The 14,193-nt window shown below is 56.2% G+C and overlaps 1 protein-coding gene across 2 annotated transcripts in view; it reads right to left on the bottom strand.

Annotated features, from left to right (window-relative positions):
- LINGO1 (leucine rich repeat and Ig domain containing 1) overlaps positions 1–10,798 on the bottom strand; it is a 216,223-nt gene extending 205,425 nt beyond the window's left edge. For both annotated transcript variants that reach the window (XM_055418100.2, XM_055418103.2), the window contains exon 1: positions 9,684–10,798. The gene's annotated coding sequence lies outside the window, so the exon portion shown is untranslated. The remainder of the gene's footprint in view (positions 1–9,683) is intronic.
- Positions 10,799–14,193: the final 3,395 nt, after the last annotated feature.

Here is a 14,193-nt window from a genome sequence, read left to right as displayed (position 1 = left end):
GCCTCAGTTTCTCTATCTAAGGCTAAAAGAATGAGATCATCTCCGAGGCTGCCGTCTAGTTCCAATGTTCTCCAGTTCCATATCTGTGACCCCTGTGACCCTCACAGAATTAAGAGGTGCTCACAAGACACCAAGGGCACCAAGGGCAGAAAAAGCATGTGTGGGTGCCAGGAGGGCAGAATCACCCTGACCCCAAGGAGACAAGGAAGCCTGGGGAGACCTGCACCTGCCCTAGGCTGGCAGAGGACACCCATCCTCCCTCCCCAAGGAGAAAACTGGGCCCAAGCAGGAGAGTGAAGACAGCTCCTCCATGTGGCTAGAGGCGGCCAAAGCCCGCCCTCCTTTCTGCACCTGCCCCAGCTCACCCCTCCGTGCCTCGCTTCTCATCTCTGTTCTGAGGCTACCAAAGACTCAGCCCAGCCCAGACCTCAGGCACAGCCCCCCACATCCCCCCACACACACACCCTCAGTTCTCCCAAAGCCCCTGGCTATCCAGGCTAGGCTCCTAAGCACAGCCCCCGAACTCCAGGCAGCCCTCCCCTTGACTTCCCTCCTACCATCCAAAGTGGCTGGTGCGGGCAGCCCTACGCCTTGTGCCAGCAGAGGCTCCCCTGGCCCTGCATGGCCAGAGCCTGATAACAGTCTCCTAAATTAAACAATAAACAAGAAGTTGTTTTAGATTTTCCTGACGCTGCAGTTCCTGATTAATCCCCATAGCAAACAAAAGGAAAAGAGCCCCGGCTATCCTAAAAGAGACTCACTTCCAGTTTCCAGGCGGAACCTCCAGCCTGAGCCAGAGGAACCACCCTAGCAGCATCCTACCCCAGCCACCTGCCCAGCTCCAGGCTGCTTCCCGCCCCCCCTCACCCCCAGACTCAGGCAATCCTGGGCTGACACCTGTAGACAGCCTCCTAGATCCCACTCCTCCTCCTCTCCCCTCTGTGTTGTGTGACGGTGGACAGGCCAGGTTGTCTTTCAGGCCTCAGTCTCCGCGTCTCTCAAGCATCCTCACCTCTCAAGGAGAAAATGAATTATGTGACCACTTGAGGTTAGACAAGCATTTTCTTATATTTTTTGGAGATGCATGCTGAAATATTTAGGGGTGAAATGTCATGATGTCTATAATTTACTCTAAACTACTCCAGAAAAAAAAAGATAAAGCAAAATGTGGTAAAATATCAACAACTGTTAAATCTAGGTGAGTGGGTATATGGGAGTTTGCTACACTACTCCCTCAATCTTTCTGTACCTTTGAAAATGTTCCTAACAAAAAGTAAAAAAAAAAAAACAATGCATTGGTCACATGAGCCAGAACCCCACAAATAATGCCTCCTGCTCCTGGCAGACCTGAAAGGTAGCTGGATCTCTTAAGTAGGTTAAACATGCCCCCTGCCATCTCCTTTATGTGGTTTCCCTAGAAATCGCTTTTGCACAAATTCCACTGAGTGCTAGCTCACCATTTAGAAGCCTGAGCACATTCAGAAGCCAGACACAGCACTGTTTTCTTCTGACCAACCACCTTCCTCCCACCCACCACCTCCCTCCCACCCACTTCCTCCCTGTCATTCTGCAAAATGACCCTGGATTAGAAATCTTTTTTTTAATATTCATTTTTATTTATTTATTTGGCTGCTCCAGGTCTTAGTTGCAGCATGTGGGATCTAGTTCCCTGAGCAGGGATTGAACCCCAGGCCTTCTGCATTGGGAACTCAGAGTCTTAACCACTGGACCACCAGGGAAGCCCCTGGATTAGAGATCTTGATGCTGGCTCCATCCTCATATGGCCACTACCCTCTCTGAGCCTCAGGGTGCTGCTCCCCGCCCCACCCCCCATTAACCAGAAATAATGACAAGTCAGGGACTGCTTAGGCGCCTCATTCAAAGGCACAGTGTTACCCCACAGAGACTGAAATCCCCGCTTAACAGATGGGAAAGCTGAGACCCAGGCCAGGAAAGACTGGAAGCAGAACACGGAAGGTGGGAACAAAGGGAGGTGAACATGAGCAAAAGCGCCCCCTTACCCCCTCCCTATCTCTCTACCCCTCCCCAGCAGTGTGGATCTAAGAGAGGATCGCCAGCGCCTCCCTTTCTTTTGTTCCTATTTACGAGCATCCTGGTCAGGAATAAATGATCATGATCGCAATCTCCCAGACAGGCCCAGCTGACCCACACTAACGTTGGTCAGGCCCATCTCCGCTGATCGATAATGGAAGAGTTATCAGTACCCCAAATAATCAATTGCTAATTGCTGGATGCCATGCAATTCATCGGGGAGAGTTATGTGTGGCCAGTGACTGGGCATCCCCGCCCTGGCCTGGCATAGCCTCCCAGGGGAGAGAAGGCTTCATCTGTAGTGAGCATCTCAGCAGAAAAGCCGCCAGTAACTCAGAGTTTCTCAAACAGATGTCCTGGGCCCAGCCAGAATCTCCAGATCCAAAGAGGAGGAGGAAGAGGCAGTGGCCACAGAGGCTCTGAGGGATGGGCCACATGCCCTGGTCAGCCCATCTGGTCCCAGGTCCCTGGATCTGCCAGGCACCCAGGATGAATAATCCCAGTCCTTGCCACCAACGCATTCCCAGGCCATGAGGAGAGACCAACTGCCGTGTATTGCAGGCCTTGCACACAGTAGGCCTCACATACAGTAAGTGCACAGTTGCTGCTGCTGCTGCTAAGTCACTTCAGTCGTGTCCGACTCTGTGCGACCCCATAGACGGCAGCCCACCAGGCTCCCCCATCCCTGGGATTTTCTAGGCAAGAGTACTGGAGTGGCTTGCCATTGTCTTCTCCGAGGTGCACAGCAATTGTTTGCAAACCGTAAAGCAGATACAGTATTCTGAGTTTCGAGGAAGGAGAAGCTGCTCCCAGCTAGGGGGACCAGAAGGGGTTTCTAAACACAGCATTTGGGCTGAGTGTGGAAAAGTGGGTGGGATCTACTGGCAGAGATGGAGCAAGGACTCAGGCGGAGGGGTCAGCAGGGCGAACCCCTGGAGGAAGGAAAGCCAGAGCGCGTGAGAAGGGGAGAATCAGTGGCATTGGGCTGGAGCCTAACTGCACAGAGGACTATGGAACGAGATGGCTGGGTGCAGGGAGAATCAGACTTTGCAAAACACTGAGGGGTCCAGACGCCGGTCTGAGTGAACAGGGAGCCCTTGGAGAATGCTGAGTGGGAGCGTGACAACCAGCATGTGTTTGGAAGGACCATTAAATGCCACGGAGTCCACAGTTCCTGCCAGGTTCCGCCCCATGAGGGCGGGGGCTAGTCTTACTCATCTCTGTCCCCACAGCAGCCAGCACAGCCAGGCCCAGAGGAAGCACCCAATAAGAGAACCGCTGAGCGATCACAGGACCCGCAGATGTAGGACAGGGGACGCCTGGCCTCGCAGCTGTGGAAGATGATGTTTGTATCAAAACATGTATTTCCAGTAAAGTCCCAAACACAGCCTTGGGAGGCAGGCAGGGAGGGAATTATCTTCCACTTACAAAGAGGGATGCTGAGGCTCAAAGAGGGACACACAGTGACCTGGCCAAAGTCACACAGCTGGGGGAGCCCAGTGTTCTCCCCAGAAGAGAGCCCCGAAGGCTGAGCCCTGCTTGCCTGGGCAGGGTCTAAGGGTGCCCAGGAGGTAAAGGCTCCCCCTTCCACACTCCCTGACACACACACATACCCGTCCCCGCCCCTACCCCATGTTGGACAGACATTTCAGTGGAGAAATGCCCCAATCACTGCCTCACTGAGCATCCCCCACAGTAACCCCAGCTGGGATTGGCTGTCTGTCACCATGACAGCCTGTCCCTGCACCTGTATCAGAGACAGGGCTAAGCAGAGACTCTCTAGAATCCCCAAGCTTGGTCTAGATAGACTTTGTTGAAGACAGACCCACATCTCCTCAGCCTCCACTTCGCCAAAGTTTGGGACCCATATCAAGGCAGCAAGAGTCCTGGACCAGGAGTCCAAAGACAGGGTCAAGGCCAACTCATTGTGTGACTCTGAAGAATCACTTGCAGGTTTCTTTATCTGTGAAATGGGACGGTACTCTCTGCCTACTTTACAGCATGCCATGGGGACTAAATGAGGGATGGAGCATAAAAACTTACTTATAAAATTATAAATTGGGCTTCCTAGGTGGCATTAGTGGTAAAGAACCTGCTTGCCAATGTAGGATATGCAGAAGACATGGGTTTGATCCCTGGGTCAAGAAGATCCTCTGAAATGACAACCCACTCCAGTATTCTTGCCTGGAAAATTCCATGGGCAGAGGAGCCTGGTGGGCCACAGTCCATGGGGTCACAAAGAGTCGGATATGACTGAGCATGCACGCACCACATAAAATTATAAAGCAAATTTTTTCCTGAAAAATAAGACTCCTCTTTACTTCAGCGTAGAGACTGAAACTCCAACAGAACTCACTTCTCTCTCCCAGCAGAGGGCAAAACATGACTGACACTGAGATTCTTCAGTGTATCAAGCTAGTGCATGCTTTATATGTATTATTTCAAAGTATGCTAATGACATCCCGAGAAGGTAGGTTATCAGTCTCACATAAAAGATGAGGAAACTGAGGCCAGAAAAGTGATTTGCCTGAGCCCATCCAGCTCAGAAGCGGCTGAGACAGAATTCAGACTCAGTTCCAGATGGCTCCCATGCCCAAGGCAAGCCCTTTTAATCACACCAGACTGATTTAGGGCCCATTTCCATACTCCAAAATCTCAAAACTACAGAATCAGTGATCAGGGTAAGGCTGCATGTCACACCTGAGCTGTGTGTCACACACATATACTGCACTCAAACCTGAGATCCCGACATCAGAGGCACTGTGTCACCCCACGGCCTGTGGACCAGCAGGGCCAGGGGAGTGGCATGGGGAGTGGGGGTGGGGTGTCTGGCACAGCTGGTCCTGAGTTAATTGGATCAGTCCTGGGCATGGAGCCGCCTGTCCGGCTGCCCTGGCAGATGGGTGCTAAGACTGGGCCACCTGCCAAGGCCCAGCCTCCATGTCCAAACCAACCTGGACACTGAGGTTCTACTTTGGCCTCCTCCCGCTCTGACCCTGGGGGTGGGCAGTGCCCTCATAGATCCAGAAGGCCAGAGTGGCAGCCGCTATCCCTCCTGGGTGGCGGGCTCCACCCCTGATGTGGCCATATGGCCCCATACTCTCCCTGACAGCTGAACGGTTGAAGCAAGTGCCTGAGCAGGCCCTCTGCAAAGGCCCCGAGGCCCTGGGCACCCCACCCATCCCAACCCTTCAGGCTACAGGCACAGCCAGGAAAACCCCCGGCTGGAGCCCCTGCCCCCAACTTGCTTTATGACCTTGTGTGAGTCACTGTCCTCTCTGAGCTTCCAACTCTTCCTCTTGTCAAACAGTGATGCTGACCAGCCCTCTCCCCTTCCCTTTGCATTCCACTTCCTAAGTCACTGACTTCCACCCGAATTCACTCCAAGTCCCCACGGAGACAAACTTATTCATTTTATGAACATAAAATTTGAGGCCCGAGAAACTTCAGGGACTTGCTCAACTGCAAACAGGGGAAGGGCCAGTAATAAACTCATTTATTGACACCAGGATGCCTGCCGACTCTGTATGCCCAGGAGGTGGGCATGGTGAGGCCCTGCCTCACTCTAATGGCCTGCATCACCCCACCGGACTCCCCACCAGCCCAAATTTCCTCCTCCATCAGAAGGGGAACCACGCACAGCCCCTTGGCCATCCCAGCAAAGGCTGGCAAGGCGCCTGGCCCTGCTCTTGCCCCCACCAGCAGCCTGCACTCCTAAAGAAGCTCTAGGACGGCTACCCTGCCTCTGGCTCTCCCAGCCAACCACTCCCACGACCACCAGAGGGAGCGGTTTAAATTGCAAATCTGATCGCGTCCCTCCAGAACTTCACCCCTACAACCTCTGAATACGAAATCAGCCCACACTCCTCAGCTGGGCACTCAAGATCCTCCCCCGTCTTGTGCCAACCTGCTCTGTGCCTGCTGTGCCCCTGCAGGAACCACTCCACTGCAAACATGTTCCCCCCGTGCCTGGCGCCTCCCACCTCCAAGCCTTTGCTAACACTATGCCATCTGCCTGGAAAGCCCTCACTCGGTCGCATCCTCCACTCATTCACTTATCCAGCACATTTCCTGAGCATCCACCAAGTGTCAGAAATATCTGAACAGGTCAGCCCTTCTGGGTCCATCTGAAACAACCCATTGCCAGCCTCCCTCCCCTGTATTTTGCGGGGCCTAGCCAGGCTCCCTTATACCCAGGGGTGTGGGTCCATGTCTGTGACTCCTTTCAGAGCTCATCCAGGGATGGGCCCAGGTTTGTCATAAGTACCCTCAGTATGAGCTCCCAGGCCTCAAGCAAGAGAGGCACCCAATATGGAGTGATCCCCAAGTGGACAGTTCCAGGCAGTGAAGAGCAAGGCCAAGTGAGACACAGTTCCTGGGAGCAGATATTGAGGCCTTGGAAGCCCACAAAAGAGAATCTGATTGGCCAGAGTGGCCCCCAGTTCCCCACAAAGGAGGCCTGAGTGGTCAGGGGTATCTTTACCCCTTCAAGTTACCCCAAGACCCAGACCAGTCAACAACTTCTCACTGTGTGCTTAGTTGGTCAGTCGTGTCTGACTCTTTGTAGATTGTAGCCTGCCAGGCTCCTCTGTCCATGGGGATTCTCCAGGCAAGAATACTGGAGTGGGTTGCCCTCCTCCAGGGGATCTTCCCATCCCAGGGATCGAACCCAGGTCTCCGCATTGCAGGTGGATTCTTTACCATCTAAGCCACCAGGGAAGCCTAAGAACACTGGAGTGTAGCCTATCCCTTCTCCAAGGGATCTTCCCAACCCAGGAATCAAATTGGGGTCTCCAGCATTGTAGGTGGATTCTTTACCAGCTGAGCTAACAGGGAAGCCCACTTATCACTGAGTTTGTTATAATTTAAAACACAAACACAGCAGGGTCAGGGCCTGGATGGACAAGGAAATTAAGGGGGCCACGCAGAGCAGGACTCCTTCCCAGTCAGGAGGTTTAGAGCAGGGAGTGGTCATCTTCCTAAAGGAGGCAGCCAATGGGGGCTGGGAGCACCTGACAGGGGCTTTCACCCCTGACCCCCAGATCAGGGGCCAAAGAGGTACCATGTTCTCTCTCTCTCCTTGGCTTGAGGCCCCATATGGAGGACACACCCTGCTGGAGTCAGCTGGGGATGGGGGATTGGGGTAGGGGTCAAAGAACCAGGGCAGGGTTCAAGCAGGTCTTGATGGCAGGAGTGGGGCCAAGCAGACAGCTGGCTATGTTCCAGCCACTTGGGTACCAACCAGAGCATCAGTCAGGTCAACACAAAGGAGCAAATGTCCAGCACTCAGGGAGCCACAGGGGGACAAAGGGATAAAGAGTGGGGGGCAAGGGGGTCAGGGGGCGGGGGAATGACAGCTAAGAAAGACCGAGTCAGCTCAAGCTGGCATAAAGGAAGGGGCAGAGGCAGAGAGAGGCTGCCCCAGAGTGAAGCCAGCAAAGCGGCTGAGGGAGCCTCCACAGAACCCCCACTACCCCCACCACTCCCACCCCCAGAAGAGCTTTGGTCACTTCTGGGCAACAGCTCTTCCCACCTGAGGTCTTCAAGGACCTGAGTGGCCCTGGGGATAAGTCCAGGGTATCATCAGGACTGGGCTGGGGAGAATGGGCACAGACGCCTGCCTGGAGCTGAGAGCTACTCTAGCTCCCTGTGTCTCAGGTGGGCCATCAGGCCCTATCCCCACCCCCAATGCACATTTAGACCTCTGTGTGGGGAGCCCATCACCTGAGGGTGAGCTCTTTGGCCCATAAAGGGACTCCAGGGGAGAGACCTCAGAATAGTAGGAAGGGTTCCAGGATCCAAGCAGAAGGACACTGACATCCCAGTGCCAAGGATCATAGGTTTGCAAAACATCAAGCAGAGACCAGGCGGACTCTGGGGTCTGCCCAGATGAGGCTGGGATCAAACCAGGAGAATCAGGCTGACAGCGGCTGTGCCTACCTCCCTGTCCATCTGGAGAGTGTGTTGGTCACAGCAGCAAGAGAGCTGTCCTGGGGAGACCCTCCAGCAGCAGATCCCCAGAGCCCTGCTGCCAGGTCAATAAAGAAGGCTGAAGGGCCCTCTCCGCACCCTCCCACTTCAGCAAAGATCAGGGTTAAAGGATACCTTCATGGTGCAAGGGACTGACTGCCATTCCCCTAGCTCCATCTCTGCCTCAACATCCTCCTCTGAAACGGAGAGGAAATGTGCCCACGGCCCCTCCATTCTCACAAGGCAGCAGAGAGATCGCAGAGTGGCAGTGAAAGTGGAAGTAGGTCTAAGCCTGAAAACTAGTAGATATTACCATACCCCTTAGACTCAGGGAGATACAGACTGGCCCAACATCACCACCCTCCACCCAGCATCGAGGCTGAGAACAAGACTTCTGACCCCACGGGCTCACACACTGAGTGCCAGGGAGCAAGGCACATGGACAAAGGCAGCTGAGAAACCCAGCTGCTCCATCCCAGAATCCCAAGCTGAAAGGAAAGACAGGGAGCAATCAGAGAAGGCTTCCTAGAAGGCTTCCTAGAAGAATCTGCTTGGAAGCAGGGAGAATTCAGTCAATGGAGGGGCCTGCAAGGAGCCCAAACTCTCCCTTTCTTGGGCCTCTCCCGCATGGGACACTGGCCTCCCACACCTCTCAGGGCACCATCCTGGACTACACGACCATCCTGTCTTCTACTGAAGAGGCAGGGCTGGCACTGGGGGCAGAGGGCGTGGGGGGTAATTGGTAAGCTTCCTGAAGCTGTCAGCAGAGGACAGGAATGCCAGAAGATGGAGGTGAGGATGGGGGCATAGCGCAGTCACAACCTCATCACAGAGTGAGACAGCGGGAGCATGGTTCCAAGAAAAGCAGGGGAGGGAGGGGAGGGGCGGGGTGGCACCAAGCTGGGGGCCTAGTGATTCCCCTTCCAATCTCTAGGCTCTTGGGAGCTTCTTGGCGGCCAGGGCGGACGGGATGCACTTTCCTGGCAGTTCCCTTCTTCCAGCCGCCTGTCCCACGGAGCAGAAAGAGCAGGGACACACACACACCAAGGCACGTTTTCCAACTCCCAAACCTCAAACCCGTCCTCAGCCTGGCTGCAAAGATGACCTCGCGGCAGTGAGGCCGGGAAGCCGTCGCCCCGCGGTCCCATCTGACCCTGGCGGGGTCACAGGAATCCAGCGCCCCGAGCGCCTCCAGAGCGGCGCTGCGGGGCTGAACCGGTGTCCCCGAGAGCCGGCGGCTGCGCTGATAAAGTGGATGTTCCCCCTTGACCCGCCGGGTGGCCCATTCCTCCCTCGCGTTCTCTCCAAGAAAGGCAGGAATTCCTCCATGACAGCGCCTCCATCCTCTGCCCCCACACGCAAAGTTGCTCCAAGTCGCCGGGGTTCTGATGGCAGGTGATGGGTAGGCGGGGCCGCGCAGCGGGCGAGAGCGCGGTCACGAACCGGGGTGCTGAGCGCGCTCCCCTCCAGCTCCACGCGAGCTCCCCACTCACAACGGGCGCGCACCCAACACCCCACCCCCAACCCGCTGCCCCCGAGGCTCCCGCCCAATCAGAGGCCGCGCACGCGGCGCCGCCGGCGGGCAGACACCCCAGCTCCCCGGCCTGCGCCCCCGCGGCCCCGGCCCCGCCACAGCGTCCCTCCTGCCCAGCCACACTCACCGTCCCGGGCGCGCAGTGGGCGCGCGGCTCCGCTCCGGGGCCGCATTCCCCCGCTGGGCTCCTCTCTGGTTCCCGCTCCGGCTCGGGTTCCCGCTACGCAGGGCTCGGCTCTGAGATGGTGGCCGCGGCAACGAGCGAGGCAGGGAGGGCGTGTGCGCGAGTGTGTGTATGTGTGTGTGTGTGTGTGTGTGTGCGTGTGTGTGTGTGCGCGCGCGCGCGCGGTGCGTGTGCGTGTGCCCGGGAGGGCCCCGCGCTCCCCTGCGCGCCCCGCTCCTGCCTCCAGTTCTCCACACTGCGATGCCAGCAGAATCCCTAACGCGCGCTCCCAACTGCCTGGGCGCTCACACCCGTGCACACACGCGCACACCTGGGCGCGCACACACCCCCGCCGCCGCACAGCCGGCTCCGCACTCCCGACTCTTGCCCTCCTGGGGCGCTCACAAAGGCCCCGGCCCGCCGGGAGCCCCCGGAGCGCGGCCCGCGGAGCCTGCGGTCCTACCCGGCTGGCCCCGCCTTAGATCCTCCGGTGTTCCCACAGGGGCCCCCTCGGGCGTCCCTGCTCCTTCGCGCTCCCGGCCCGGCCGCGGCGCGCTCTCCGCCTGATCCCCGGCCCCGGCGCCCGACTCCGGCTCCTGGTGCTCCCAGCCAGAGGCGCGGGCTCCCTGCTCCTGGCTTGCGCCGCCGCCCGCAGCCGCGTGCTCTCCCGCTCCTTTCTTTCCCTCTTTTCTGTCGCAACCTCTCCTTCTATCTCGTCTCCCTTCTCCCGCCTGCACCCGCCCGGATCCCGGTCCTCCGTCTCTCCGGCTGCCTCTCCGTCTATCTTGCCGACGCCCTCTCCCTAGCCGCCGCCTCCTCGCCACCGGCCTGCGCTGCCCTCACATTCTCCGCGTTACCCTGGGGTGCCGCCCGCCACTCGCCTGGCCCAGGGTTCCGGCGCACAGTGGGCGGCGAGGGGACCCGCCGCGCCCGGGCCCCACCGCCCCCTCGGCTCTCCGCCCGCTCCGCGGCTCCGCGCTCCGGCCTGGCGGGCGGCGACGTCCCGCGCTAGCCTCGGCTGTCGCTGACGGCTCCCATCTCGCCCCGGCTTAAAGGGATAGCGCACCGGGCTCGACCTGCCCCACCCGGGGGCGCCGAGGAGGGCGGCCTCGTGCGCCCGCACGGTCCGGGGCGGTGGTGCAGCCGGGGCCGGGCGGGCGGCGCCGGGTCCGCCGAGGTTGAGCCCGGCCCTCCCGGGCTGGAGGGTGAGTCAAGGAGAGCCGCGGTCGGGCCGGACCGCGCCATCCAGGGGGCGCTCAGTGCTTGTTGGCGGCTGAGCCTAGGGGCACGCCGGAGGTGTGGGGCGGTGCAGGCTGGGCGCCCGGCACTGCGGGGCGGGGGGGAGGAGGGATCAGGGAAGCAGCTGTCCGGATCTGAGCACAGGGCGAGGACACCTGTCATGCCGAGAAGACAGGGCTCACAGGATGGCCTCCCACTACTGGACTGTGTGACCTTGGGCAAATGCCTGCCTCTCTCTGACCTCAGTTTACAGTTCCTTGGAAGGACATTGAGTTCCATCATCTCTGGGGCTCTGATTTAGTATTATCAATAGGTCCCTCCTCCCTGTAAGAGCAGGAAGTATGACGGAACTTTGCAGGGTGCAGGCGGTCCGGAAAAGCTCCTGGAGGAGTTGACATTGAAGCTAGGTATTGAAGGATGAGTAGGAGTTGACTGGGCAGAAAGAGCATCCCATTTCAAGAGGACATGCAAAGACCTAGGTGTAGGAAGCAAAGAAAGATGCCAGGTATGATTCCTGGGTTGGGAAGATCCCCTGGAGAAGGGCTAGGCTACCTATTCCAATATTCTTGGGCTTCCCTGGTGACAACCGGTAAAGAATCCACCTGCGATGCTTGAGACCTGGGTTTGATCCCTGGGTTGGAAAGATTCCCTGGAGGAGTGCATGGCAACCCACTCTGGTATTCTTGCTTGGAGAATCCCCATGGACAGAGGAGCCTGGCAAGCTACAGTCCATGTGGTTATAAAAAGTCAGACAGGACTGAGTGGCTAAGCACAGCACAGCATATTGGGGGTGGGACAGGGGAGGCGAAGAGAAGCTATCATAGCCTTGAGTTGAGGAGTTTCAACTTTGTTCAGGGGTAATAGTGGGGATGACACAGTCTAGGGAGAAACCCTTCTCATCCTTCAGCCATCACAGATGTATTACTAAGGGCTCCCCAAATCCGGGAGCCCTTGAAGGAGACCTCTTTCCTGTTCCTAAGCCCAGTCCCAACCTCTGGCTCCCAATCTCTCCAGCCAGACGCAGCACAGCCTCCCCCTGCTGACCGGAGCTGGAAATGGAAGAAGTCCAGGCCTGGCTGTGGTGGTGCTTTGAGTCCCGGAAGGGTCAGACATTAGCACCCACCAAGCAAGGTGCCCTGCAGAGACCCCAGACTTAGTTTTCAAGTCATACCCAGTGCCAGTCCCAGCCTCAGTATCCTCTTCTGTACAATGGGAATAAAAATACTCAGCCACCAAGGAGGTTGGCAAAGAATTCCTGAGGAATGGCACACAAGGATGACCCCACATACAGGAAGCATTCAGCAAATGTCCTTTTCCTTCCACACACCTGGCCTTGGCTCTGTGGACCATCCCCAAAGTGCTTGCTGTCTCCCTTTTCCCTCCTTCCCTGGCCATTTTCCTTCTGCCTTCCTACCAGACTTTCCAGGGGCCTCAAGGGAAATGAGCTCATGGCTGTTACCTGCTATGGCTCAACACACCTCTAGAGGCGTCTTCCCAGGGCTTGCAGGTGGACCCTAGGGAAGCCAACCAGAGGCAAACAGCCTTTCCCCAGAGTCCCTGACATCCAAGCAGAGTAGCAGTCTACATCCCCTTCCATTTCTTCCACTCTCCTGTGCTGGGAGCCACACAGCCTTTGTGTTTGTGCTTGGGAATTTATGTCCCCAGTTTTGCTGTGCAACATCAGATAAGTAGGACACCCTCTCTGAACCTCAGTTTCTTTCCTAAGTACGGGGACAAGCTGGTATGCCCAAAAGGGGCAATGAACATAAGTCTAAGTCATTTATTTTCCCTCAACAAGTCCAGGCCATGTCCCTTTATCCAGGAATTCTTCAGAGAGGCAGACAGATACAAAAGACTCTTGGGACCCTCTGATGTCCTGCCTTTGTGCTAGTGACCAGGAGCTGTTACTGCCTCTGCCTCCCAGCAGGCTTTGCAGAAAGTCAAGGCATGAATATGAACAGACACATGCAGGAATCACTCCCCACTGCCACAGCAGCAGAGTTTAGGGGCCAGGCCAGTGTGGGCAGCTCCAGGAAGATGCTCCTTCATGGGAAGCTAGGAACTAGCTGCTTCCTGACACAAGGGCTGAGTCGGTGCCCCTACTGATGTTTGCTCACAGCTCCTCTGATGTTTTCAGCTGGGTCCACAGGCCAGTGGGGGAGACTAAGTCAGGTCTATCCAGGGGCTAAGTGGCCTGCATGCAATCCCAGGAGACAGTGGGTATTTCCTGCCTGGCTTCTCAGTCAATAACTGGCTTCCTGGATCAGGCTGGAAAATAGGGTCGCTAAGAGAGAAATACTATCAAGGTTGGTCATAACTTTCCTTCCAAGGAGTAAGCGTCTTTTAATTTCATGGCTGCAATCAGCATCTGCAGTGATTTTGGAGCCCCCAAAAATAAAGTCTGACACTGTTTCCACTGTTTTTCCATCTATTTCCCATGAAGTGATGGGACCAGATGCCATGATCTTTGTTTTCTGAATGTTGAGCTTCAAGCCAACCTTTTCACTCTCCTCTTTCACTTTCATCAAGAGGCTTTTGAGTTCCTTTTCACTTTCTGCCATAAGGGCAGTGTCATCTGCATATCTAAGGTTATTGATATTTCTCCCAGCAATCTTGATTCCAGCTTGTGCTTCTTCCAGCCCAGCGTTCCTCATGATGTGCTCTGCATATAAGTATATTAAAAAGCAGAGACATTACTTTGCCAACAAAGTAATATACTTGATAGTATATTAAAAAGCAGAGACATTACTTTGCCAACAAAGGTCCGTCTAGTCAAGGCTATGGTTTTTCCAATGGTCATGTATGGATGTGAAAGTTGGACTGTGAAGAAATCTGATCGCCGAAGAATTGATGTTTTTGAACTGTGGTGTTGGAGAAGACTCTTGAGAGTCCCTTGGACTGCAAGGAGATCCAACCAGTCCCTTCTAAAGGAGATCAGTCCTGGGTGTTCATTGGAAGGACTGATGCTAAAGCTGAAACTGCAATACTTTGGCCACCTCATGCGACGAGTTGACTCACTGGAAAAGACTCTGATGCTGGGAAAGGTTGGGGACGGGAGGAGAAGGGGACGACGGAGAATGAGATGGCTGGATGGCATCACCGACTCTGTGGACATGAGTTTGAGTGAACTCCGGGAGTTGGTGATGGGCAGGGAGGCCTGGCGTGCTGTGATTCATTGGGGTCGCGGAGAGTCGGACACAACTGAGCGACTGAACTGAACTGAACTGAACTGAAG

Source organism: Moschus berezovskii, chromosome 21 (genome assembly GCF_049115385.1).
Source record: "Moschus berezovskii isolate FMDL1 chromosome 21, NW_MosBer_1.0, whole genome shotgun sequence".
NCBI classification, from domain to species: domain Eukaryota; kingdom Metazoa; phylum Chordata; class Mammalia; order Artiodactyla; family Moschidae; genus Moschus; species Moschus berezovskii.
The sequence above is the reverse complement of the archived record's forward strand: the minus strand, read 5'-3'. Positions and strand labels throughout refer to the sequence as shown.